Source organism: Hordeum vulgare, chromosome 5H (genome assembly GCF_904849725.1).
Source record: "Hordeum vulgare subsp. vulgare chromosome 5H, MorexV3_pseudomolecules_assembly, whole genome shotgun sequence".
Taxonomy (NCBI): Eukaryota; Viridiplantae; Streptophyta; class Magnoliopsida; order Poales; family Poaceae; genus Hordeum; species Hordeum vulgare.
The window spans coordinates 158,602,745-158,626,340 of record NC_058522.1 but is presented as its reverse complement, the minus strand read 5'-3'; positions in this window follow the sequence as shown (position 1 = coordinate 158,626,340).

The window sequence follows — 23,596 nt, the reverse complement described above, 5'->3', positions numbered from 1 at the left end:
GGAGGGATGGACAATAGATGTCATGCAAGTTCTTTTCCCTAAGCATGTATGACAACATACGGAATACATGCCTACATTAGATTGACCAACGGGAGCTAGATACATATCTCTCCGTGTTATAGTTGTTACATGATGAATCACATCCGTAATACTCATCCATCACCGATCCACTTCCTACGAGTCTTTTACTACTGGTCGTTGCTACGATACTTTGTCTAGGCTTGTCCCTTGCTACAAAAGGGATTGGTCCACTTTGCTACTACTGTTGCTACTGTTGTTACTCTGCTGCTGCTGCTACTGATGTTCCTTACTACTTCGCTGTTAGTTGTTGCAAGATCTTTTCTGACACTGTTGTCGGGGAATAATAATTATTCGCCATGTGCAACCTACTGGCGCCATTGATACAATAGTTAGGAATAGTCTTCCGTCAATAGATCGTTTTTGGTACCGTTGCTATCATAGTACTTTGCTACTGATACTTTGCTTGCAGACACTCATCTTTCAGGTGTGGTTGAATCTGAAAAACTCAGCTGCTAATACTTGAGAATATTGTTTCCCTTCCACTTTGGCGAACCAACAAATTTGGGTTGAATACTCTACCCTCGAAAACTATTGCGATCCCCTATAATTGTGGGTTATCATTATTTCATACCTTTATCTGTATTTACTACTTGCTTATTATTTTTTTGTTAGCATCATGTAGGTTGCTCATTTAGTTGCATATCTAGACAACCTATTTGTTAGTTGCCTATTCACCCCCGTCTGGTCAACCCTCTCGATCCTTTCAGCACGGGAGGACTACTTCAGCCCCGTACACCATAGAAACGGTGTGTACCCTGTGGAACGATTCGGGGTGGTGCGTGATACGTCTCAAACGTATCTATAATTTTTGACGGTTTCATGCTGTTATCTTGTCAACTTTGGATGTTTTATGTACCTTTTATATCTTTTTTGGGACTAACTTATTAATTCTATGCCAAGTGCCAGTTCCTATATTTTTGTGGTTTTGACTCTTTTCAGATCTGATTTTGGAACGGAGTCCAAACGGAATAAAATCCCCGAAATAAATTTTTCCAGAACAGAAGAAGATCTGGGGACTTGAGGGCCAAGGCAGGAGAGCCACACGGGGCCCACAAGACCTGTAGCCGCCACTAGGGGAGCGGCGGCTACCAGGCTTGTGGCCTCCCTGGCGCCCCCCTGCCCTAGCTCTTTGGCCTATATATTCCCTAAAATCCAGAAAAAATCAGGGCATCCACGAAAACACTTTTCCGCCGCTGCAAGCTTCCGTTTCCGCGAGATCTCATCTGGAGACCCTTCCCGGTGCCCTGCCGGAGGGGACTTTGGAGCTGGAGGGCTTCTACATCAACATTATCGCCTCTCCAATGACTCATGAGTAGTCCAATTCAAACCTGCGGGTCCGTAGTTAGTAGCTAGATGGCTTCTTCTCTCTCTTGGATCTTCAATACAAAGTTCTCCATGATTTTCATGGAGATCTATCCGATGTATTCCTCTTTGGCGGTGTGTTTGTCGAGATCCGATGAATTGTGGATTTGTGATCAGATTATCTATGATATATATTTGAGTCTTTGCTGATTTCTTATATGCAAGATTTTATATCCTTGTAAGTCTCTCCGAGTCTTCGGTTTTGTTTGGGCACAATGAGTCTTTGCTGATCTATGATTGTTACAATGGGAGAAGTGCTTGGTTTTGGGTTCATACCATGTGGTGACCTTTCCCAGTGACAGAAGGGGCAGCAAGGCACGCATCATGTTGTTGCCATCAAGGGTAACAAGATGGGCTTTTATCGTTGATATGAGATTGTCCATCTACATCATGTCATCTTGCTTAAGGCGTTACTCTGTTCTGATGAACTTAATACACTAGATGCATGCTGGATAGCGGTCCACATGTGGAGTAATAGTAGTAGATGCAGAAAGTATCGGTCTATTTGTTTTGGATGTGATGCCTATAGATATAATCATTGCCATAGATGATGTCACAACTTTGCCCGGTTCTATCAATTGCTCGACAGTAATTCGTTCACCCACCGTCTACTTGCTTTCATGAGAGAAGGCACTAGTGAACACTACGGCCCCCGGGTCTATTCACAACTATCATCTCCACTTTCGCTTTTACTTTGCTTTGTTTTCTTTTTTCTTTCAGTTCTCACTTTGCAAACAATCTATAAGAGATTGACAACCCCTTCATAGCGTTGGGTGCAAGCTCTTTATGTTTGTGCAGGTACTTGTGACTCGACGTGCACCTCCCACTGGATCGATACCTTGGTTCTCAAAACTGAGGGAAATACTTACCGCCGCTGTGCTACATCACCCTTTCCTCTTCAATGGAACACCAACCCAAGGCTCCAAGGCCGCGGGGAAATCCTTTGCATATTTGCCAAGGAAGTCCCTAAAGGCGTAGCCTGTTACAGAAGGATTCCTAACGCTGTTGCCAGGGAAGGTATGTTCTCGCAGTAGCAGAAGGATTTCTGGCGCCGTTGCCGGGCAGGAGGATCGCTTGCCGAGGAGAGATGAAGTCAAGATCTATCCAAGTAGGTACCACAAACTCATCTCTTGCATTTACCTTTTTTTCTGCCAGTTTTTTTTTGCCTTTTTGCCGTTTTCCGTTGCCAGTTTTCTCACTTGCTTGTGTTCTTCTTGGTTTGTTGAAGTCATCATGGATGAAAACACCAAACTTTGCGACTTCTCGAGTACCAATAATAATGATTTTATTAGTACTCCGATTGCTCCCGCCACTAGTGCGGAATCGTATAAAATCAACGCTGCCTTGCTGAATCTTGTTATGAAAGAGCAATTCTCTGGCCTTCCTAGTGAAGATGCCGCATACCATCTCAATACCTTCATTAAACTTTGCGATATGCAAAAGAAAAGAGATGTGGATAATGACGTGATTAAGTTGAAGCTTTTTCCTTTCTCGTTGCGAGATCGCGCAAAAACTTGATTTTCTTCTTTGCCTAAAAATAGTATCGACTCTTGGGATAAGTGCAAAGATGGTTACATATCCAAGTATTTTCCACTGGCTAAGATCATCTCCTTACGTAACGATATCATGAATTTCAAGCAACTTCATCATGAACACGTTGCACAATCTTGGGAGAGGACGAAGTTAATGATTAGAAATTGTCCCGCTCATGGCTTGAGTTTGTGGATGATTATACAAATCTTTTACGTTGGCTTGAATTTTGCTTCTCGCAATATCTTGGACTGCACCTCAGGTGGAACGTTCATGGAAATCATGTTAGGAGACGCTACAAAACTCCTCGACAATATCATGACCAACTACTATGAGTGGCACACTGAAAGGTGACCTGCTAGCAAAAAGGTACACGCTATAGAAGAAATTAACTCGCTTTGTGCTAAGATGAACGAGTTGATGAATTTGGTTGCTAGTAGAAATACTCCTTTAGATCCTAATCACATGCCACTATCTTCCTTGATTGAGAGTAGCAACGCTTGTTTGGACGTTAATTATGTGGGTAGGAACAATTTTGGCATCAACAATGCTTTTAGAGGAAACTATGTTCCTAGGCCTTTTCCTAGTAACTCCTCTAACAATTATGGCAATTCCTACAACAACACTTATGGAAATCACAACAAATTACCCTCTGATTTAGAGAGTAATATCAAAGAGTTCATCAACTCTCAAAAGATTTTCAATGCGTCCATAGAGGAAAAACTACTCAAAATAGACGATTTGGCTAAGAGCGTTGATAGGATGTCTTGTGATATTGATGCTTTGAAAGTTAGATGTGCTCCTCCCAAGGTCAACTTGTATGAAACTTTAAAAGCTATGCATGTCTCCATGAATGAGAGCAAAGAAAGAACCGCCCAAATTCGCGCTAGGCATGAATGGTTTAAAAGGGTGCGTTCTAGTGATGCAAATCACGCAGATCTTAAAGTGCTTGGTGTGACTCCTCTTGAATCTTTGTTTCCGCGTGTCAAACCTATTGATGAAGGGGCTGGATATGAATCCACTTTGGTTGAAAAATGCCCCAATGATTCGGAGTCCACCTATCTTGATGATAAAGGTGTGGAGAGTGGAGTAGAAGAAATCAAAATATTGGGTAGTAATGAAACTCCCACTTTGGATTTCAAGGAATTCAATTATGATAGTTGCTCCTTGTTTGAATGCATCTCTTTGATGCAATCCATTGCAAACTCTCCACATGATTATAGCCAAAGCAAAACCTTTACCGCTCATATCGTAGATGCTATGATGAAATCTCTTGAAGAGAAGCTCGAATTAGAAGTCTCTATACCTAGAAAACTTCATGATGAGTGGGAACCTACTATCAAAATCAAAATCAAAAACTATGAATGCAATGCTTTGTGTGATTTGGGTGCTAGTGTTTCCGCGATTCCAAAGTCTTTATGTGATATTCTTGGTTTTCATGATATTGAAGAGTGTTCTCTTAATTTGCATCTTGCGGATTCTACTGCCAAAAAACCGATGGGAAGGATCGATGATGTTCTTATTGTTGCAAATAAGAACTATGTACCTGTGGATTTCATTGTACTTGACATAGATTGCAATCCTTCTTGTCCCATTATTCTTGGTAGACCTTTCCTAAGGACTATTGGTGCTATCATCGATATGAAGGAAGGGAATATTAGATTTCAATTTCCTCTAAAGAAGGGCATGGAGCATTTTCCTAGAAACAAAATAAGATTGCCTTATGAATCTATGACGAGGGCTACTTATGGTTTGATCACCAAAGATGACTATACGTGATTCCATCACCTTTTGCCTAGCTAAGGGCGTTAAACAATAGCGCTTGTTGGGAGGCAACCCAACGAATCTATCCTTTTTCTTTCTATTTTTTGTTTTTCACACTTTCATAATTCTGTTATGATTGTGTTTTTTGTGTTTCTTCTGCGTTTGTGCCAACTAAAACCGTTATGATTAGTCTTGGGGATGATCGTTTGGTCATGCTGGAAAAGACAAAAAATTTCTGCTCACGAAAAGAATTTTCATTTTTTCTATAAGAGCTTTGCTGCTGATTGCTACGCAAATTCTTAAGACTGTCGTAATTTTTCAGAATTTTTGAAGTACGAGAAGTATACGAAGTATACAGATTATTACAGACTGGTGTGCTGTTAACAAATTCTGTTTTTGTTCAGTTGGTTGCTTATTTTGAAAAAACTATGGATAGTATTGGGGGGTATTAGCCATGGAAGATTGAAAATACAGTAACCAAACATCAACATAAGTAGAATTTAAGTTTTATACAGTACCTAAGGAAGTGGTGGTTTGCTTTCTTATACTAATGATATCACGAGTTTCTGTTTAAGTTTCGTGTTGTGAAGTTTTCAAGTTTTGTGAAGTTCTTATGGACAAAGATATAAATAGTGGAAAGAGCTCAAGATTGGGGATGCCCAAGGCACCCCAAGATGATTCAAGGATGTCGTAAAAGCCTAAGCTTGGGGATGCCCCGGGAAGGCATCCCCTCTTCCTTCTTCAATCCCTCGGTAACGTTACTTGGGGCTATATTTTTATTCACCACATGTTATGTGTTTTGCTTGGAGCGTCTTGTATCGTAGGAGTCTTTTATTTTTGTTGTGTCACAATCTTCCTTGCTGCACACCTAGAGAGAGACACATACACTCACCGTGATTTTGTCAAGCGTCACTTATATCCTTTGGTAGACAATTCAGCTCACATGTGCTTCACTAAAATGTTTTGAGGTAGTTTATTTTGCTCTTTGTGCTTTACTTATATCTTTTAGAGCACGGAAGCATGTGGCTTGGTAGTTGGCTTATGCTATGAAAGTAGTCTCAAAAGAGGTAGTTATCCAAAGGGATATGAAAACTTCCACCTTCATGTGCATTGAATAGTAAGAGAAGTTTGATTGATCTCAATTAGTTTTGAGTTATGGTTGTGGTAATATTTAAGTTGTTAGTAAGGTGTTGTGGATCTAGAAATACTTGTGTTGAATTAGTGATTCCCGTAGCATGCACGTATGGTGAACCGCTATGTCATGAAGCCTGAGCATGACTAGTCTATTGATTGTCATCCTTTGTGTGGCGGTCGGGATCGCGCGATGGTTTATACCTACCAACCCTTCCCCTTGGAGTATGCATTGAATGCTTTGTTTCGATTACTACTAAAGCTTTTGCAACAAGTATATGAGTTCTTCATGACTAATGTTGAGTCCATGGTTTAGATGCTCTTTCAACTTCCACCATCACTGTCTTCTTTAGTGCCGTGCAACTTTCGCCGGTGCACATAACCCACCATTAGCCTCCCTCAGAACAACCACCATACCTACCTACTATTGCTTTTTCAAAGCCATTCCGAGATATCTTTCCATGCAACTACCACCATGACATGTTCCACCACTTCTACATTGCCATTGCATGACCGTAAGATAGCTAGCATGATGTTTCCATTTAAGTCTATGTCATGCTAGATCATTGTCACAGTATACAACCGAAGGCATTTCATATAGAGTCATCATTGCTCTAAGTTTTGAGTTGTAAGTTTGATGATCATCATTGATGGAGCATTGTCCCATGTGAGGTAATAAAAGAGGCCAGCGAAGCCCATATACAAAAAGAGGCCAAAGATGCCCACCAAAAAAAGAGACCAAAGAGCCCACCAAAAAATGAGAGAAAAAGAGAGAAGGGAAAATGCTACTATCCTTCCACACTTGTGCTTATTAAGCACCATGATCTTCATGATTGAGAGTCTCTCGTTTTGTCACCACCATATAGCTAGTGGGATATTTTCATTATATAACTTGGCTTGTATATTCCAATGATAGGCTTCCTCAAAATTGCCTTAGGTCTTCGTGAGCAAGCAAGTTGGATGCACACCCACTAGTTTTCTTTAAGACCTTTCACATACTCTTAGCTCTAGTGCATCATTTGTATGGCAATCCCTACACATTCACATTGATATCTATTGATGAGCATCTCCATAGCTCATTGATATGCCTAGTTGATGTGACCATCTACTCCTTGTTTGTCTTGCGACCTCCACCACATTCCATTCCACTTATAGTGCTAAAACCATGGCTCACGCTCATGTACTGCGTGAGAGTTGAAAAGGTTTGAGAAAGTAAAGGTGTGAAAACAATTACTTGGCCAATACCGGGGTTGTGCATGATTTAAATTCGTTGTGCAAGGATGATAGAGCATAGCTAGACTATATGATTTTGAAGGGCTAACTTTCTTTTGGCCTTGTTATTTTGAAAGTTCATGATTACCTTGCTAGTTTGCTTGAATTTTTATTGTCTCCACGTCAATAGCAAACTATTGTTTTCAATCTAATGGATCTGAACATTCACATCACCTAAGAGGAGTTACAAAGGACATCTATGCTAGGTAGCATGAAAGCATCAAAATTCATTCTTTATCACTTCCCTACTCGAGGACGAGCAGGAGTTAAGCTTGGGGATGCTTGATACGTCTCAAACGTATCTATAATTTTTTATGGTTTCATGTTGTTATCTTGTCAACTTTGGATGTTTTATGTACCTTTTATATCTTTTTTGGGACTAACTTATTAATTCAGTGCCAAATGACAGTTCCAGTTTTTTCTATGTTTTTGACTCTTTTCAGATCTGATTTTGGAACGGAGTCCAAACGGAATAAAATCCCCGAAATAAATTTTTCCAGAATAGAAGAACATCGCGGGAGTTGAGGGCCAAGGCAGGAGAGCCATAGGGGGCCCACAAGCCCTGTAGCCGCCACCAGGGGGCGGCCGCTACCAGGCTTGTGGCCTCCCTGGTGCCCCCCTGCCCTAGCTCTATGGCCGATATATTCCGTAAAATCCATAAAAAAACAGGGCATCCACGAAAACACTTTTCCGGGGCCGCAAGCTTCCGTTTCCACGAGATCTCATCTGGAGACCCTTCCCGGTGCCCTGCCGGAGGGGACTTTGGAGTTGGAGGGCTTCTACATCAACATCATTGCCTCTCCAATGACTTGTGAGTAGTCCACTTCAGACCTACGGGTCCGTAGTTAGTAGCTAGATGGCTTCTTCTCTCTCTTGGATCTTCAATACAAAGTTCTCCATGATCTTCATAAAGATCTATCCGATGTAATCCTCTTTGGCGGTGTGTTTGTCGAGATCCGATGAGTTGTGGATTTGTGATCAGATTATCAATGATATATATTTGAGTCTTTCCTGATTTCTTATATGCATGATTTGATATCCTTGTAAGTCATTCCGAGTCTTGGGTTTTGTTTGGCCAACTAGATCTATGATTCTTACAATGGGAGAAGTGCTTGGTTTTAGGTTCATACCGTGTGGTGACCTTTCCCAGTGACAGAAGGGGCAGGAAGGCATGCATCGTGTTGTTGCCATCAAGGCTAACAACATGGGATTTTATCGTAGATATGAAATTGTCCATCTACATCATGTCATCTTGCTTAAGTTGTTACTCTGTTCTTATGAACTTAATTCACTAGATGCATGCTGGATAGCGGTCTACGTGTGGAGTAATAGTAGTAGATGCAGAAAGTATCGGTCTACTTGTTTTGGACGTGATGCCTATAGATATAATCGTTGCCATAGATGACGTCACAACTTTGCGCGGTTCTATCAATTGCTCGACAGTAATTCGTTCACCCACCTTCTACTTGCTTTCATGAGAGAAGCCACTAGTGAACACTACGGCCCCCGGGTCTATTCACAACTATCGTCTCCACTTTCGCTTTTACTTTGGTTTATTTTCTTTTTGCTTTCAGTTCTCAGTTTGCAAACAATCTATAAGGGATTGACAACCCCTTCATAGTGTTGGGTGCAAGCTCTTTGTGTTTGTGCAGGTACTTGTGACTCGACGTGCACCTCCCACTGGATCGATACCTTGGTCCTCAAAACTGAGGGAAATACTTACCGCCGCTGTGCTACATCACCCTTTTGTCTTCAAGGGAACACCAACGCAAGGCTCCAAGGCCGTTGCCAAAGAAGTCCCTAAAGGCGTAGCCCGTGAAAGAAGGATTCCTGGCGCCGTTGCTAGGGAAGGTATGTTGTCGCAGTAGTAGTGCGCAAGCCCCATAGGACGGAGTCGAACTCCTCCACCCATTGGCAAACAAATTCTTGAAGGGAGCGGACCAACGGAGGTTTAATTCCGCTCATAATGAGCCCATTGGCTCTTTTTACTTGTCCATTGGTCTGCATGTGGTATACAGAGGCATAGTCGAGCTGGATTTAAAGTTTGCACACCAGTCTTTTACCTCTTGGGTGGTGAAATTGGATCTGTTGTTTGTTATTATGCTATGCGGACACCATAACGGTGTACGCCATCGGAGATGAATTCAACTACAGGCTTAGCTTTGGCGGAGCTGACCGACTTTCTTCAATCCATTTGGTGAATTTGTCAACCATAACCAGGAGGTATTTCTTTTTCTTAGTCCCCCTTTAGGTGGGCCTACCATATCCACACAGAAGACCGCAAAGGTCCATGTGATGGTAATTGTCTGAAGAGCTGTTGAGGGCATGTAGCTTTGATTCGCAAAGAGTTGACACCCTGCATAACATGGAACGAGCACATGGGCGTCCTCTTGGGCTGTCGGCCAAAAGAAACCTGCTCGGAATGCCTTGCTGACTAGGGCCCGAGCTGCTCCGTGGTGACCGCCTATACCGGCGTGTATTTCGGCAAGAAGCTGCCTTCCCTCCTCCTCGGATATGCACCACTGGAGGACTCCTGTGGTGCTCTTTTTATATAACTCACCCTCATGGACCTTGTAAGCTTAAGATCGGCAGATGATGCGTCGCGACTCAACCTGGTCGTTTGGGAATTCCTTGCGTAGGAGATAAGCAAGGAAGGCTTCGGTCCATGGCGCGATTATTTCCATGACCTTGTGGGCCGAGGGCGTTTCTTCAATTGAGGTTCCGCCGATGACTTGATCATCCTACTCGGCCGTAGCGGTTATAACCTGCTCTTCGCCAATGGCTCCTGTGCTACGCTTTTCGTCATGCCATGCTACACATGGCTTGCACAACCATTCTAGGAATATGTTGCTAGGGACGGGGTCATGCTTTGCGCCTAAGCGGGCGAGGATGTCTGCGGCTTGGTTATTATCTCTTGAAACATGGTGGAACTCCAACCCCTCAAATCATGTTGATATCTTGAGGACTACGTTTCTATAAGCCGCCATCTTCGGACTTTTTGCATCGAATTCACAATTAATTTGAGAGAAGGCGAGGTTAAAGTATCCTCGTACCTCGAGCCATTGTATGCCAACTGAGGCTGCCATGCAGAGACCGTGTAATAGCGCTTCGTATTCTGTTGCGTTATTCGAGTCGACATACATGATCTATAGCACGTACCAAAAAATATCCCCCGTGGGGGATGTGAGAATCACTCCATCCCCCAGACCGGCGAGAGTTTTGGACCCGTCAAAAAACATTGTCCATTGACCATAAGTGCTATACTTTGTAGGGAGTTCGGCCTCGGTCCATTCATCCATGAAGTCGGCCAAGACTTGAGATTTGATAGCTCGTCGTGGTTTGTAGGTTGTCTCGAATGGCAGGAGCTTGATAGCCCACTTAGCAATTCGGTCGGTTGCATCTTTATTGTTGATGATATCATCCAATGGTACCTCCAAAGTCACAGTGACCGCACATTCCTCGAAATAGTTTCGAATTTGCACAATGCCATAAACACTATGTAGGCGATCTTTTGATAGTGTGGGTATCTGGTTTTGCATGGGGTGAGCACCTCGGATACGTAATAGACTGGCCTTTGAATCTATAGTTGTTTGTCCTCGGCTTCTCGTTCTACGACGAGTACCGTGTTGACCACTTGATTGGTGGTTTTCTTCAGAAAACTATAGAGTGGGAGGGCCTTCTTTCCTAGGCGAGATATAAACCGGCTTAAGGCCGCCATGCAACGTGCTAACTTTTGGACGTGTGATAGCTGTGTTGGGATCGCGAGTTGTGATAATGCTTGTATTTTGGTCGGGTTGGCCTTGATCCCCTGTTGCGATACGATGAATCCGAGGAGCTTGCCAGCTGGGACTCGGAAGACACGTTTATCCGGATTGAGCTGAATATCATATGCTAGCGGTGCACTAAAGACTGGAGTCCCTAGTGCCCCAAACTTGTGCACGGGCGCGAAGAGCCCGTGTCGGCAGGGCACGGCAGGACCTAGACAAGATACAACCCCCAAGATTATCAAAGGCCTCGGCAAGCCCGCCTTGCCGGGAATATGACCAAGGCCACGCCCATTTGGTGGGCATGATGAACTCACCAAGTACAAGACCTCGGGAAGCCTCCCTTACCGGGAGGACGAATGAAGCCCCCAGCAAGCTCCCTTCCCGGGACGAAAACCCAATGCCCCGGCAAGTTCCTTGCCAGGATGGAGGGCCTAGGCGCTGGAGGGAAACCACCCTTGCCACAGTGCCACCGCCCCCAAGTTCCAGCACGTTACTCATGCGCCAGCGTAGCGTCCAGGTGTCGAACCACCTAGATACGTGTCTTCACCAGCACATCGCTCACATGGACAAGACGTGCATTGAATGCACCCGACACCGGTAGATGGATAAGCACCTCACTAGGTTCACTGTAACTCCTCGTGAACCTACCATCGAGGACTGTAGGTGACCCCTTTGCCTATAAAAGGAGGCCCTTAGCTCATTAATAAGGGGTTAGACTCTTTGGACATTGACACATAAGACGATTATCAACAGTCATTATAGCAATCAACAACAAAAACGTTGATACAACGAAACAAGTAGGACGTAGGGTTTTACGCGTAAGCGGCCCGAACCTGGGTAAAAGGCTTGTCGGGTGCTGATTGTAAGCTCTCCTCTTCAAGTCACCTCTGCCTGCCTTACGATCACAAGGGTTTCACGTTGATTCCCATAGGTGTCGACCTCGCACCGCCGACATCTTTTGCACTCCAGGTAGGGGGGAAGGTTGCGTTAACCTGACCTGGCCATCAGCGCACCACCTCTTCTTCATCGCCATGGTCCCCAAGAGAAGAGCCTCTCCGGCGACCAACGCTCCCACGTCCTGCCCTCCGGCCCCGGCACGGGCAGGAGGAGGTACGGGCGCAGGACAAGGAGACGGAGGCCCCGATCTTCCGCTACATTCTGGAGAACAAACCCAGGCGAGTGGAGTCGCCCGAGGCCTCGGCGATCATCCTCTCCCTGGTGCGTCGAAGGATGCGGCCACGCGACCAACCGACGACGCGGCCATGTCCAGGGACGCGTCGGTGCCTTTTAAGGCGCCCACGCAAGCATGCGCGTCGCAGCCTTCTCAGGCCACACGAGACGGATCGCCCGAGGAGGGCGGCGATCCGCCATCACCTAAGGGGACCCCTGGACCCCGTTCTTGGGGTACGCCGAGCAGGCATACCCACTCTGTTATGGTGTGGGGCGGCTCGCCACTGCGTGACCAATAGGGAGCTCCTTCTAACACGGTTAGGAGTAAGAGCCCCTCGAGGTCCTCGCAAATCTCGGTGCCACCCGCATTGGCGGAAGCCTTGAAGCGATCCCACCTTCTCCTAGATTTCCCTCCAACGGTGGACAAGTAAGAGGTGTGGAGAGCCACAATCCAGAGCCTCCTCGCAGTCGCCGATGGAGACCAGCCACAGCAGACGGGGACGTCGAAATGACCCCCCAGCAAGCGCGCTCAAGACCGTACTGAGAAGGTTGGGGCTCCCACGGCCATGGTGCACTCTCCTCCACGTCGACGGCAACAGGTCATCAACTCTAACGAGTCGACCGGGTCTTCCGACCCCCACCACCGCCGTGACCAGTGACACATTCTCCACGAGCGATGCGGGGAAGACGCCCGCACCCTCATCGAGTGACGACGCGAGACGCGCCGTCAGTCGGATATGCGCGCCGGAACCGCAGCCGGCACACCAGCTTCAGGGTACCCTGGCGCCTACCCTACGAGGTGGGTTGTCCAGTGTTCACCCGCGAGGAACGAAGAGTCCAGTAGCCCAGCTCACTTACTCTCAAGCCAGAGATTCCGGAAAAGTACGATGGCAAGACCCACCCGTCGGAGTTCCTCACCATCTACACCATCGTGGTGCAGGCTGCCGGGGGACGAGACGAGAAGATATTAGCCAAGTACTTCTCGTTGGTACTTAAGCCCAACGTCAAGTCGTGGTTGATGCACCTCCCCAAGAACTCCATTTCCTCTTGGAAAGAGTTGTGCCAGGACTTTGTTGGCGCCTTCACGTGCGGCCACCGAGCTCCCGGTCAGGAAAGCGACTTGCAAATCATCCTCCAAAAGGAGGGTGAATTCCTGCGCAAGTACATCCAGTGATTCAACCACATCCAACACAACATCCCGGATATTCAGCCAGCTGCCTTCATCAGCGCGTTCCACCAGAACGTGCACAATTGAAAGATACGCGAAGATCTGACGATGAATAAAGTCCGTGATGTCGCTGAGCTATACGCTCTGGCGGACAGATACGCGTGTGCAGAAGAAGGGAGGAGGTTTCCTGGCAAGAACGTCAATGATGAAGCCGACTCCAAAGACAAAGATGCTGACGTCCCCGCCAAAAGGGGGGAAAAGCATAACAAGAAGCGAAACGGCAAAACCGTGTTTGCCGTCGAGGCGACCGGCGATGCCGATTCCGCCAAGAAGGCGAAAGTCGAGACCTCCGGCAAGGACGCTGCCGGGTGTGGCTCCTCCCAGGCCTTGGCAGCCGCCGACAAACCGGATGGCTCCGGCACCCGGTACTGCAAGATCCACCACACCAAGGGCCACGACCTCGAGCACTGTCGGCAGGTCGAACAACTTGCCGAGAAGTAGAGAGCCGAGTACCAGAGACACGACAAGGAGAAGGCCAACAAGGTGGCGAAGAGACGGGTGGGAAGAAGGGCACCCAAGGAGGCCGCCCCGGCAAGTTCAAAGGAAAGAAAGCAAGGCCCGCGCAACCGCAGGAGAAGATGGAGGAGGATGATGATGAAGACTGCCCCAATGATGACTATAGCGACCACATGTTCCAGACGGCAACGGACATGATGTGCCTTGAAGGAGGCGCCTCGTTGCATTCTTCCCACCGCCAGCTCAAAAAGTGGGCACGTGAGGTGATTGCAGCGGAGCCCTCCATCGGTGTCCACATGCCCCTGAGATGGTCGCAGACACCGATCATTTCCGACTCTCAGGACCACCCAGACCACATCACTGCGATCGGGTGCTTGCGATTGTTGGAATCACCAACGATCTGCAACCTGAGGGTGACTAAAATGTTGGTAGACGGAGGGGCTGGCCTGAATCTCATCTCCCCTGATGTGATCTAAAAGTTGCAGATCCCCAAAGAAGACCTTGAGGACACATGCGCGTTCCAAGGGATCAACCGCGGGAAGATCCAGCCTAAGGGAAAGATCACATTGCTAGTAACTTTAGGTAGAAATCATAACTACCAACCGGAAAAGGACGTCCTCAACGTCGTCGATAACCCGTTCGCGTACAATGGAATCCTCGCACTACGCCTACGGTACCTTGAAAATGCATGGCCGGTTCCGCGTCGTCGTCATCCGCGCCAACAAAAAGGACGCGCTCTCGTGCACCGGCCACCTCTACCGGGAGGCCGTGGCGGCGCCCGCCGCCAATGCTCTTTCCGCCGCCACGAAGATCCCAGGAGAGAAGAAGGCCGACAAGAGGACCTCCCGCGTCGACCCCGGCAAGCACACCTCGTCAGAATGTTGTGCTACCGGCAAGGACGTGCCTGCAAGCTCCACCATGCAGAGCAAAAAGTCTAGGGCCGCTCCACCTGAGACCAAGAAGGTGCCGGCCAAGGAAGACGGCTCGGGTGGAACTTTCACCATCAGTTACACCCTCGACAACAAATAGGAAAGCGGGCTCATCACCTTCCTACAGGAAAATCTTGATGTGTTTGCCTGGCAACCGTCAGATATCCCCGGCGTTCCTAGGAAGGTGATTGAGCACCACCTTGCCGTCTGTCCACACGCGTGCCCGGTCAAGCAGAAGGTTAGGAAACAGGCCCTGGAGTGGCAAGAGTTTATTCCCGAGGAGATCAAGAAGCTAGAAGGAGCAGGCCTAGTCAGAGGGGTCATCCACCCCACATGGTTGGCCAATCCAGTCGTTGTGCGCAAGGCGAACGGGAAGTGGCGGCTTTGTATTGATTTCAGCAACGTCAATAAGGCCTATCCCAAGGATCCCTTCCCATTACCGTGCATAGACCAGATTGTTGACTCCACTGTCGGTTGTGACCTACTATCCTTCCTCGGTGCCTACTCCGGTTATCACCAGATCTACATGGCCGAAGAAGATGAAGAAAAGACCGTGTTCATCACCCCATGTGGCACGTACTGCTTTGTGCGGATGCCTTTTGGGTTGAAGAACGCCGGTTTGACTTTCGCAACGGTGATCCAAATTGGTTTTGAACCCCAACCCCATAGAAATCGGGAAGCCTATATGGACGACATAGTGGTGAAAACCAAGGACAGGTCGACCCTTGTGCAAGACCTGGAAGATACGTTTGCCAACCTGCGCAAAATCAACCTCAAGCTCAACCCCGAGAAATGTGTCTTCGGTGTCCCATCCGGCAAGCTTCTCGGGTTCTTTGTGTCCTTACGAGGGATCGAAGCCAATCCCGACAAGATCAAGGCCATCGAGAAGATTGATGCACCGAAGCACGTCAAGGATGTGCGATGCCTAGCCGGTTGCGTAGATGCCCTGAGCCGGTTCATCTCCAAGTCCGCTGAGCGTGCCCTGCACTTCTTCAAAATCGTGAAGAAGGCAGGGCCGATGAAGTGGAATCCTGAGGCGGAAGTGGCACTACAAGATTTGAAGAAATACCTCTCCTCTTCATCCTTGCTGGTGGCCCCTAGACCCCAAGAGCCACTGCTCTTGTATCTAGCGGCAACCAACCAGGTGCTCAGTGCTGCCTTGGTGGCGCTGAGGGAGGAGGACGATGAAGCCCCAGCAAAGGCGATGTCTCTCAATGAGGATGTGCACGAAGAAGAACAAAGGCCCCCCATGGAATCGGGGGGCGACCAAGAGAAATCCTCGACGACCAGCGGGCCTATGCAAAAGAAGAAGTTGGTGCAATGTTGCTTGAGTCAGTTTTTCCCTTGAAGAGGAAAGGGTGATGCAGCATAGGAGCAGTAAGTATTTCCCTGAGTTTGAGAACCAAGGTATCAATCAAGTAGGAGAATCTTGTCAAGTCCAGAGTACATGCGCAAACACAAACGAGCTTGCACCCAACGCTATAAAGGGGTTGTCAATCCCTTCAAGATTGATTGCAAAGTGAGATCTGAAATCGGAAAGTGCAACGAAGTAAAAGAATAAGGCTGAAAATATGGTGTCGAGTAGACCCGGGGGCCGTAGTGTTCACTAGAGGCTTCTCTCAAAATATAAAATATTACGGTGGGTGAACAAATTACTGTCGAGCAATTGATAGAACCGCGCACAGTCATGACGATATCTAAGGCAATGATCATACATATAGGCGTCACGTCCAACACAAGTAGACTGATACTTTCTGCATCTACTAATATTACTCCACACATCGACCGCTATCCCGCATGCATCTAGTGTATTGAGTTCATGGCAAACAGAGTAACGCCTTAAGCAAGATGACATGATGTAGTGGGATAAACTCAAACCAATGATGAAAACCCCATCTTTTTACCCTTGATGGCAACAACACAAGACGTGCCTCGCTACCCCTTCTGTCACTGGGTGAGGTCACCGCACGGTATGAACCCAAAACCAAGCACTTCCCCCATTGCAAGAATCATAGATCAAGCTGGCCAAACAAAACCCACAACTCGAAGAGAATTACAAGGATATGAAATCATGTATATAAGAGATCAGAAGAAACTCAAATTAGATTCATAGATAATCTGATCATAAATCCACAATTCATCGGATCTCGACAAACACACCGCAAAAGAAGATTACATCGGATAGATCTCCATGAAGATCATGGAGCACTTTGTATTGAAGATCCAAGAGAGAGAAGAAGCCATTTAGCTACTAGCTATTGACCTGTAGGTCTATGGTGAACTACTCACGCATCATCGTAGAGGTCATGGGGTTGATGAAGAAGCCCTCCGTATCCGAATCCCCCTCCGGTAGGGCACCAGAATGTGCCCCACATGGGATCTTGCGGACATAGAAGCTTGCTGCGGCGGAAAAGTACTTCAAGACAAGTATTTCTAGATTCACAACACCCTACTAACATAACTCTTAATATTACCAAATCCACGTCTCAAAACTAATTGAGAGGAATCAAGACTTCTCTTTCTACTCAATGCACATGAAGATGGAGGTTTTTGTGTCCTCTTTGGGTACCTATCACCTTTGGGACTACTTTCATAGCATAAGCCCACTACCAAGTCACGCACCGCCGTGCTCTAAAATATCTAAGTGAAGCACATAGAGCAAAATTATCTAGCTCAAAAGATATAAGTGAAGCACGATGAGCATTCTAGCAAAATAACGATGAGTGCATGTCTCTCTCAAAAGGTGTGCAGCAAGGATGATTGTGACAAAAAAAACTCCTACGATACAAGATGCTCCAAGCAAAACACATATCATGTGGTGAATAAAAATATAGCTCCAAGTAATGTTACCGATGGATTGAAGACGAAAGAGGGGATGCCTTCCCCGGGAATCCCCAAGCTTAGGCTTTTTGGTGTCCTTGAATTTGTCTTGGGATGCCTTGGGCATCCCCAAGCTTGAGCTATTTTCACTCATTATCTCTTTGTCCATGAGAACATCACCCAAAACTTGAAAACTTCACAACACAAAACTTAAACAGAAACTCGTGATAACATTAGCACAAGAAAACAAACTGCCACCTCTTTCGGTACTGTAGCAATCTTAATTTCTATTTATATTGGTGTTGGGCTACTGTATTCTCACTTTTCCATGGCTAGTACCCCCCCCCCCCCGATACTATCCATAGATTTATCAAAACAAGCAACCAACTCAACAAAAATGGAATCTGTCAAAAACAGACCAGTCTGTAGCAATATGTATACTTCGTATACTTCTGGTACCTCAAAAACTCTGACAAATTACAAATGCGTGGGAAAAAGGCATATAGACCAGAAGAAAAAATAATCAACTCAAAAGCTCTTTCTGATTAAAAATGAAAAATCATCTCGTGAGCGAAAAGTTTCTGTCTTTTTCCAGCAGGATCAAACAACCATCACCGAGACTAGTCATAAAGGTTTTGCATGGCTCAAACAAAAAAAGAAACACAAAATACACAATCATAACAGAATTATGATAGTGTGGACGGAACAAAATAGAAAGAAAAAGATATATTCATTGGGTTGCCTCCCAACAAGCGCTATTGTTTAACGCCCTTAGCTAGGCATAAGGTGATAAAATCATGTATCGTCGTCTTTGGTACTCAAACCATAAGTGGCCCTCATCATGGATTCATAAGGCAATCTTATTTTCTTTCTAGGAAAGTGCTCCATGCCCTTCTTTAAAGGAAATTGAAATCTAATATTCCCTCCCTTCATATCGATGATAACACCGATAGTCCTTAGGAAAGGTCTACCAAGAATAATAGGGCATGTAGGATTGGAATCAATGTCAAGCACAATGAAATCCACGGGTACATAGTTCCAATTTGCAATAATAAGAACATCATTGATCCTTCCCATGGGTTTCTTGATAGTAGAATCCGCAAGATGCAAATTAAGAGAACACTCTACAATCTCATTAAAACCCAGAACATCACATCAAGACTTTGGAATCGCGGAAACACTAGCACCCAAATCACACAAAGCAATGCATTCATAGTTTCTAGTGATAGAGACTTCCAATTCAAGTTTCTCTTCAAGAGATTTTACCATAGCTTCGACGATATGATCGGTAAAGGCCTTGTTTTGGCTATAAGCGTGTGGAGAGTTTAGCGTGGATTGCATCAAGGAAATGCATTCAATCAAGGAGCAACTATCATAATTGAATTCCTTGAAATCCAAAGTAGTAATTTCATTACTACTCAAAGTTTTAATATCTTCTACTCCACTTTCAATGATTTTAGCATCAAGATAGATGGACTCCGGATCATTGGGGTGTTTTTCAACCAAAGTGGATTCATATCCAGCCCCATCATCATTGGGTTTCACACAAGAAAACTAAGATTCAATGGGAGTCAGACCAAGCACTTTAAGATCTTCGTGATTCTTATCACGAGAACACGCCTTTTTAAGCCATTCATGTCTAGCACGAATTTGGCCGGTTCTTTCTTTGCTCTCAATCATGGAAACACGCATAGCTTTCAAAGTTTCATCCATATTGATCTTGGGAGGAGCACATCTAACTTTCAAAGCATCAAGATCACTAGACATTCTATCAACGCTCTTAGCCAAATCGTCAATTTTGAGTAGTTTTTCCTCTATGGATGCATTGAAAATCTTTTGCGAGTTGATAAACTCTTTGATATTACTCTCTAGATCATAGGGTAATCTATTGTTATTTCCATGAGTATTGTTGTAGGAGTTGCCAAAGTTATTAGAGGAGTTACTAGGAAAAGGCCCAGGAACATAGTTTCCTCTAAAAGCATTGTTGTTGCCAAAATTGTTCCTACCAACAAAATTAACGTCCAAGCTAGCATTGCTAGTCCCAATGAAGGAAAACAAGGGCATATCATTAGGATCTAAAGGAGCACTTATACTAGCAACCAAATTCATTAACTCATCTATCTTAGCACTCAACGAGTTAATTTCTTCTATAGCGTGTACCTTCTTACTAGTAGGTCACCTTTGAGTGTGCCACTGAGAGTAGTTCGTCATAATATTGTCTAGGAGTTTTGTGGCTTCCCCTAACATTATTTCCATGAACGTTCCAACTGAGGCGGAGTCCAAGATATTTCTAGAAGCGAAATTCAAGCTAGCATAAAAGATTTGTATAATCATCCAAAGACTCAAGCCATGAACGGGATAATTTCTAATCATCAATTTCATTCTCTCCCAAGATTGTGCAACATGTTCATGACCAATTTTCTTAAAATTCATGATATCATTACGGAGAGAGATAATTTTAGCTAGTGGAAATTACTTGGATATATAAGCATCTTTGCACTTATCCCAAGAATCGATACTATTTTTGGGCAAAGACGAAAACCAAGTTTTTGCTCGATCTCGCAACAAGAAAGGAAAATGCTTCAATTTAATCACATGATTATCCACATCTTTCTTCTTTTGCATATCGCAAAGCTCAATGAAGGTGTTAAGATGGATGCGGCAGCTTCACCAGGAAGGCCAGAAAATTGCTCTTTCATAACAAGATTCATCAAAGCGGCATTGATTTCGTATGAGTCCGCACTAGTGGCGGGAGCAATCGGAGTACTAATAAAATCATTATAATTATTATTCGAGAAGTCACAAAGTTTGGTGTTTTCAGTCATGGTGACTTCTGCAAGCAAGCAAGCACACAAGCGAACAAAGAGCAAGCGAGAGTAAAGGGCTAACGAAAAGGCAAACGAAAAAGGCAAACGAAGAAAAGGGCAAATCTTTTTGTAAACTTTTGTTTTTCAGAAGTGGGGGAGAGGAAAACTAGAGGCAAAAAAGTAAATGCAAGAGATGAGTTTGCGACGCTTACTTGTATGAGTTCTTGACTTGATCCTCTCCGGCAAGGGCGTCAGAAATTCTTCTTGCTACTTCTCAAACAACAGCGCCAAAAATTGACACGTTGATGGAGACTTGTTTGCGTCGGTTTTTCCCTTGAAGAGGAAAGGGTGATGCAGCACAGGAGCAGTAAGTATTTTCCTCATTTTGAGAACCAAGGTATCAATCTAGTAGGAGAATCTCGTCAAGTCTAGAGTACCTGCGCAAACACAAACCAGCTTGCACCCAACGCTATAAAGGGGTTGTCAATCCCTTCAAGATTGATTGCAAAGTGAGTTCTGAAATCGGAAAGTGCAACGAAGTAAAAGAATAAGGCTGAAAATATGGTGTGGAGTAGACCCGGGGGCCATAGTGTTCACTAGAGGCTTCTCTCTAAATTGCAAATATTACGGTGGGTGAACAAATTACTGTCGAGCAATTGATAGAACCGCGCAAAGTCATGACGATATTTAAGGCAATGATCATACATATAGGTATCACGTCCGAGACAAGTAGACCAATACTTTCTGCAGCTACTACTATTACTCCACACATCTACCGCTATCCAGCATGCATCTAGTGTATTGAGTTCATGACAAACAGAGTAACGCCTTAAGCAAGATGACATGATGTAGAGGGATAAACTCAAACCAATGATGAAAACCCAATATTTTTACCCTTGATGGCAACAACACGATACATGCTTCGCTCCCATTGCAAGAATCATAGATCAAGCTGGCCAAACAAAACCCACAACTCGAAGAGAATTACAAGGATATGAAATCATGTATATAAGAGATCAGAAGAAACTCAAATTAGATTCATAGATAATCTGATCATAAATCCACAATTCATCGGATCTCGACAAACACACCGCAAAAGAAGATTACATCGGATAGATCTCCATGAAGATCATGGAGCACTTTGTATTGAAGATCCAAGAGAGAGAAGAAGCCATTTAGCTACTAGCTATTGACCTGTAGGTCTATGGTGAACTACTCACGCATCATCGTAGAGGTCATGGGGTTGATGAAGAAGCCCTCCGTATCCGAATCCCCCTCCGGTAGGGCACCAGAATGTGCCCCACATGGGATCTTGCGGAGATAGAACCTTGCTGCGGCGGAAAAGTACTTTCGATGATCTCCTGATTTTGTTTTGAATTTATGGGAATATATAGGCGGAAAACCTAGGGCATAGGAGGCCCAGGGATCCCACGTTCCTGGGAGGCGCGGACCCCGTGGCCGGGGCTAGGGTTTTGTGGGTTCCTCGGAGAACCCCTGCCTTGGTTCTCAAGCTTCCCGATCTTCTTCTCTTTAGGGAAAAATCTTTTTGGAAGTTCCGTTCCGTTTGGACTCCGTTTAAAATCCTCCTATGAAAAGGGTCAAAAACACGGAAAAAACAGGAACTGGCACTTGGCACTGAGTTAATAAATTAGTCCCAAAAAATATATAAAAGGCATAAGAAACATCCAAAGTTTGACAAGATAATAGCATGGAACCATAAAAAATTATAGATACGTTGGAGACGTATGAAACGCCCAGTCTATTTCGTCAGCTCCCTCCTACAAGGGGCCAGGACGAGATATTCTGGAGTACAGAAGGTGCTTTTTAGCCTCCTCATGACCTCAAGAAAGTTTGCACCACTACTTCCAAGCACATGAGATTACCGTCGTTACTCGCTTCCCGCTCCAAAGGGTTATGCGAAACCCAAATGCAACTGGTAGGATAGTGGAGTGGGTGTTGGGGTTGTCCATCTTCGGCCTCAAGTTCAAGAGCACCTTGACCATACAGAGCAGGGCCATGGTAGAGTTCATTGCAGAATGGACCCCGATGCTGGAGGAAGAAATACCAGAATCAACCTTCTCGGGCAAGGAATCAGATCAAGAATGGGTCAGGTACTTCGATGGAGCCTTATCCCTCTAGGCCACCGGGGCTGGTGTGCTGCTAGTCACGCCTACCAGAGAGCATCTCAAGTATGTGATCCAGATGTATTTCCCCCGGTAGAAGTCAACCAAAAACACCGCAGAATATGAAGGGCTGCTTGCCGGGCTCAGGATCGCGACAGATCTTGGAATTCGGAAGCTCATGATCAGAGGTGACTCCTAGCTGGTTGATGGAAGCCTACATGGAACAGGTGAGAAAGTTGGAGGAACGCTTTGACGGTCTACAGATGGAGCACGTACCCTGTGCCGAAACACCATCGCAGATGACCTGTCGAAGCGTCCAACACTTAAACTTCCTGCGGGACCAGGAACTTTCGTGCTACGACTGACTCAACCATTCATGGCACCATCAACCAAGCCAGATAAAAGGAAGAAGCTTAACTCCGGCAAAAACTTCCTGGTAGACCTGCTAAAGAGACCCGACAAGAACCTCACCGCGGAAGAAGTTGCCGGACTAGAAGCAAAGCCTGCCGGGGGGTATCCCACCCTCGTAGAAGACATGCCATCAGCCCTTGCCATCGAGCCTGCGCTCCGGCATGGGCATAGTACATAGTCCGATACCTCCAGACTGGGGAATTGCCGAAGAACCCAAAGAAGTAGAAAAGGTAGCCCGCCAGTCACTCATGTACCAATTCGTAGATGATGCCCTATACAGAAGAAGACTGAACGGCGTGAAGGTGAAGTGCATTCCCCAGGAGGAAGGACTGTAGTTGTTGGCCGAAATACACGAAGGAATATGTGGATCCGACATAGGCTCAAGGGCCCTTGCTGGCAAGGCGTTCTGGCAAGGATTCTTCTGGCCCACAACCCTCCAGGATGCAACTGCACTAGTAACCAAGTGTGAAGCGTGCCAGTTCCATTAAAGAAAGCTTCATCAACCAGCACAAGCTCTCCAAACGATCCCTCTCTCATGGCCATTCTTGGTCTGGGGGCTTGATATTCTCGGGCCCTTCCCCTGCGCCGCCGAGGGCTTTGAGTACTTGTATGTCACAATCGACAAGTTCACAAAGTGGCCTGAAGTGGAGCCGTTGAGAATGGTGACAGCGCAATCAACCGTCAAGTTCTTCAGGGGGATAGTCTATCGCTTTGGCATCCCGAACAGGGTCATCACCGACAACGA